Raw genomic sequence first — 5,735 nt, forward strand, 5'->3', positions numbered from 1 at the left:
ATTTGCAGGGCCCCTTCTCTCATCCTGGCAGTCAGAACACCTGTAAATAAATGCTGCTTTGTTTTTGCTGGAAAACCCTGTGACGCCCCCTTCTCTCTTCCCCTGGGAGGGCTGTGAACCGGGTCCAGGCGTGGAGCTTACGGTCCACAGACCCGCCTGCCTGCAAGTGTGACAGCCTCCCAGAGGGCTGTATTGATTTTTTTAAGAGGAGGAAAAAGGCATATAAAATTGGACTTTCCAGCCTTCTTTGAGTAGAAAGTGGTGCTTCCTAAAGGGAATTTTAATTGGCTGGCTTTGCAGCTAAAATGCTTTCTGCCCCTTTCTTTCTCCTCTCACCCTGCCTCCGTTCATCCTGTTAGACACCCCCTAAGCCCGTTTGCTTTTACTTCCTGCTCTTGAACATAAGTGGGTACTTCATTGGCGGACTTCTGATTGGGAGACCTTGGGTGTTGCTAAGTTGGAGCGCCCTGGAAGGAAAGCAGAAGATGCTGGGGTAGCAGCCAGCTCGCAGAACGAGGGGGGCGGGAAATGGCATCTGCTCTTTGCTGCTCAGAGTGAATCATCCTTCAAATTGAAAATCTTGATTTCTGGTGCCAGTGACAATACTTGTTGAAGAAGTACAAATGTTTTCTGCTGCTTGTCATCTACTTCTTGCAAATATTAGTACTCTGGAAAAAAGATTTATTTTAATAATGTGAGTTTTAGGTTTTTTTTTTCTGTAGTTAACATTGTTTTATTACCCTATATCCTTGCCAGAAAGCGCATTTTAAGAGTTTCGATTCAAAATTAAATATGACCTCAGTGTTTTAAAATACAATTACATTAACTGTCCATTTAATAGTTGCTTAAGATTTTTTTGGCCACTGATGTATAGTCAATATACTTGTCTGATATTAAACGCAGGGTTTTCAGCTCTGCTCACCAGCTAACGTGTTCCAGCTGCAACAATAAATAGGAGAAGCGAAGGCTTTCTGAGAAAGTGAGCTACGGAAAGTTGTTGCCAGAGGAAACTGCAGTGCTGTCTTCCATCATAAGCGACACTTTTCTTTAAAAACTCCATTGTGTTTGAAAATAGGGAACTATCTATTATTTAGAACTGTACAGACCAATTTACAAGACAGGTAATTTAGTGGCAGGATTATTTATTAATGAGCCCAGTACACAAGTTAATGGGACTAAACCCTGTGGAGGTCAGTCTTCCTGTAACACATGCCTTTTGGAGAGAAAAGAGGTGGTGTCTTCAGAACATTGAGTTATTATTTTAGTATTTAAATTAAGACACCTTCCCTTGCTAAGATGCGATTTTTTTTTTCTGAATTGCATCACAACAAAGTCGTCTAGATGCTGTATGGAGATCAATTTTGTCAACCATATTAGGGGTGGGTATGTTTTAGTCCCGTTAGTACCTAAGGCGTGAGAACCTGGAGAAGGGGCAGTAGCTTTCCAGGCTCAGGCACGTGCCGCCTTCCCCGCCACATGCTTTGTCTCTGAGATGCTCCGCCCCACTGCTCACCAGACCTTCCAGAATTCCCAGTCACCGTGGCAGGGGCACTCATGTTTCTGCTTCCCGGAAGTGGGTTTCCTTCTTATGCCTGTATTCCCCCAGAATTGATCACAAGGCAGTGACTGCAGGGGGTCTGCTGGTGTCCCCTGCATGTCATGGGTGGGGGGCGGAGGGGGGGGCACAGAGTTCTCCCCACAAGGACCCTCTTCCCTCTTTCTATGGTGACCTGATGAGCTGCTCTTGGGAGACTGAAAAACCTCACGGAGAAAGGAGGGGCAGCACAGGTGGCCTTCCTCGCATGTGTGCAGTTGCTGGAATTCAACACCTATCAGTAGTCAAGGAATGAAGTATTTGCTGTTGAATTTCATTTTTCTTGTGTTTCATCTCGTTATACAGTTGATTGCCTTATAGCAGGAGTGGGGAATGCCGTGAAGAAAACCCACTTAGTTTTGTGTCTTCAAATCTGAAACACTTCCAGGTTTTGACTGTGGAGTCCTATCAAAGTAAGCAGAATTGGAAGTGATGCCCAGTCCCTGGGCTTTAACAAACTTTGTTACTCAGCATTCTGCTACAAAATCTGAAAAGGCAGAGAAATGTAGCTCTCGCTGTTTAGAAAATCTTTGTGGGTTTTTCTTCCCTCCCCACCCCCCCGCCCCCGGGGAATGTTTTCGGCAAATTATTCATTGGAAAAACGAAACATGAACTGCAGGTGTTTCACAGCACGTGTGCCGTGGTGGCCGTGTTCTCACCGTTGCGTCTTGTCCACCCACTCGTTCAGCAGGCAGATCCTGAGCACCAGCACTGTGCCAGATCGGACCCCAGGGCTGGGAGGCAGAGTTGGGATCAGCTCCACGACAACGCGTGGCTCTTCAGCCAAAGACCTCGAGCAGCCTTTGTGGGGAGCCCACCCATCTGACTCCTTCATGCAGCCTAGACTGACATCTGCCCATTGCAAACCAGCCTGCCCTGCTGGTTTGCCAAGCCACGTTAAGAACCATAACGTGGCTTTTATCACCTTGGTCCTTGCTTCCAGAGGGTTGAGTGTAGGGAAGATGGTGAGCCTGGGACATTCTAAGGCCTAGGCTGCTTACCTGTATAAAGGAATGTTGTGTGGAATGGTCATCGAGGCATTTAAATGTAAACATGGACTTCCTTTGAGGGTGTAGACCAGTGATGCCCAGCGGGCTGCTCCCAAAGACCCAAGACCCTACAGTGTGGACACTCCGTCCGTCTTCCTGGAAGTGTCTAGTATATAACAGAACTAGATTTAACACTTAGATTCCCATTGTCCTCGAATTGATAGGGCAGTGGGCCAAGGTTGTAGTCTTACGGATTAGGAAGAACTTTATAATAAGTTACCTAAACATAAAAGAATAAATCCAAATGCTATATAGGATATATGCTATCAAGAATAGAGCATGTGAACATAAGGACTTTTCCTTGTAAGGGGTGACTACTCATTTCCGTTTCAGAGATGATCTGGAATCCTGTGACTTCAAGGAGGTGGTCCAGAGGTTAAGGTCTTTGGAATCAGACTTTAATTCAAGTTCCGGTTGCATCCCTCATGCATTGATTAAGTTATTATCACAAGGCTTCTGGACTCAGTTTCATCTTCTGGAACATAGAGATAATATCTCCCTCAGGGGTTATTGGGAGGAATAAATATGGAATAGTTTTTTTTTTTTTAATTAAATACCTCACACGTGGTAGGCGCTCAGTAAATAGCAGCTATGAAATTTTATGCAAGTGTTTTCCTTGACTTGTTTCCCTATAGTTGGTCCTCACCTTTATTCAGTGGACCCCTCGTTTCCAAAATGTCGTATCATGTAATGGAGGTCTGACAGTGAGACATTCTCTCAACTGGGACTTCTGTATTCAGTTGCCTTGACTCTGGCTGACCTTGAATGTGTTACTGAGAGAGTGGGGTATTAGACTGCATGGTAGAAAGCCAGTCATCTTGGGGCACCTGGGTGGCTCAGTCGGTTAAGCGCCAACTTCGGCTCAGGTCATGATCTCATGATTTGTGAGTTCGAGCCCCGCGTCAGGCTCTGTGCTGACAGCTCAGAGCCTGGAGGCTGCTTCAGATTCTGTGTCTCCCTCTCTCTCTGCTCCTTCCCTACTCGTGCTCTGTCTCTGTCTCTCAAAAAAATAAATAAACATTGAAAGCAAGCAAGCCTGACAATCAGTCATCTTTGCCCATCTTAACTATGGCCCTGAGAGTTTCCAGTTCTCATGCTACTTTCTTTTTTCTCTTCACAGTTGTGCGTTTTAGGAAGCAAAGGCCCTCTCACTGACGGTTCAGTTCTGTGTCCCTAAAATCTTATATCCCAGAGCAAGCCCTTGTTTGAAACCTATGTCTTTTTCCTTAGGTGTCCTTGCAAAACTTTAATGGCACAGAGCAATTAGTACATGTAATGACCTTCTGCACTATCATTCTGTCGTTTGGGCACAGACATCGATTTTCCTTATCTTGGCATGTGAAGGAAGGAGTCTGATTCCTCTCTGTGTCTCCTGAGCCTGCAGTGGCACACACCCTCAGCAGAGCGGAGCAAGGCCACACAGAGTCTTTGAGGGCACTGGAAGGGGCACCTGTAGAGAGTGTGCGGGTTGGCTCAGCAGAGAGAGACCAGACTGTGGAGGACACTCAGAACAGGTGGCTGCTGCCCTGGGCCACATGCACTATAAAGTCAGCCTGGCGGATGCTTGCGGTTGACCAGATGCCCCATTATGAAATCTCCATGTGAATGTGAGGCTTCTATAATTTTTGTCTGTGGACCAATTCATTATTTGTCCCTTCTTTACCGGGAGTGTAGAGAATTACTGAATAATGCAAAGTTACCTAACCCTAAAGATCCTGTGGGGGGAAAAAAAGTGCCCATAAGGGAGTACCAATAATTTGATGAGACCGGTGGAAATGACTCTTTAAAAAATGTGTATTTTTATGGGTATTTTTCAACAAACGTACTAAATTTATTCTTGACAACTGTAATCTACCTACCTAACAATTTGATGAGAACTCTTTATTCCTCTTTCGTGTTAGCTGTTCCTTTTTTAAACTATTTCATTGCTACTGTATAAACATTTTATTTATAGGAAGCTAAATTAAGCTGGGAAAGAGGAGTCTACCTCTGGTGTGTGAAATGTTGGAAAGCGCTTTGTTCCCTGCTTCAGTGGCAAAAAGCAAATGCAACATAGACATAAGGCTATTTGAACTCTTTATTTGCCACATTTACAATATTAATAACAGCGTTTCCAGAAGTTGTCACATCAAGTAAAAGATCTTCATTCCAGGCTGTCTTTTGGGGCCAAATTGAGACTGGATGCATGCATTTAATAAATTGTAGTCTCAAGTAGTCATTTTTGTAAATAATTAGTTTCAGTGAAAGAATAAGTTAGCATATTGTATGCATCTAATGTTGCAAATGTACATACAGCAAACTTTGCTATTAATCAACAGTCAAGCACCGCAAGTGGGGTCTCATACATAATGAATTGTGCTTAAGCCTCATGGGTTTCTTGATAGAAAAATAAAAGAAAACACAAGTGTAGTAAGCTTTTGAATAAAATTTAACTAGATTGCTCTGCATCCTGTAATTGTTTTGGAATCATTAGGGACCTGATAATTCATCCGGAGTTTTGGGGTGTTTTTATCTTCATCTGTCAAATAGGAGAGATTTTAATGGTATGTTAAAGTGTTGATAAAATACAGTTTTCCTTTTAACAATTTGAACGTTTAGGGGAGAAAGTAAATAGGCTTTTTTAAGGCATTCTAGTCTGCCAAGTATACTCTTTAAACTGTGTTTTAAAAATGTTTTATTGCTTATGCATTTAGGAATCATTTACAAAAGGGGAAAAAAAGTATGTAGTTCTTATGACACATACCCTGTACGAGGAGGAGTTGAAAATTTACATAGAATTTTCTGGTTGGGGAGAGTGTTTTCAGATACCACCGTAAATTCCTCTGTGGTCGTGTTTAGGTTCTGACATGAGTTCGAACCCCAGATTTTGAGGGCTTAGGATGCCCATTAAAAACTGATATCCAGTTTAAGCAACATACCTGTGACCACCCAGAAAGTGAGTAAATTGGGGCCCCGTTAAGTTTTACTGCCTCTTCCTCCTTCTATTGTTGACCTTGGGACGTGAACCATTGGTGGCCTCTGATAGGATCGTAAATGTAGAATTCATTTTGGGGGGTGTGCGATCGTGGGGTGGAAGGCATAAAGGCAAGGAG

At 43.6% G+C, this 5,735-nt stretch overlaps 1 protein-coding gene across 4 annotated transcripts in view; it reads left to right on the forward strand.

The window, feature by feature from the left end:
- MGMT (O-6-methylguanine-DNA methyltransferase) overlaps positions 1-5,735 on the forward strand; it is a 366,049-nt gene that overhangs the window by 243,019 nt on the left and 117,295 nt on the right. The gene's annotated exons all lie outside the window — the stretch shown is intronic.

The sequence above is a fragment of the Prionailurus viverrinus genome, chromosome D2, assembly GCF_022837055.1.
Source record: "Prionailurus viverrinus isolate Anna chromosome D2, UM_Priviv_1.0, whole genome shotgun sequence".
In the NCBI taxonomy this organism is placed as follows: Eukaryota; Metazoa; Chordata; class Mammalia; order Carnivora; family Felidae; genus Prionailurus; species Prionailurus viverrinus.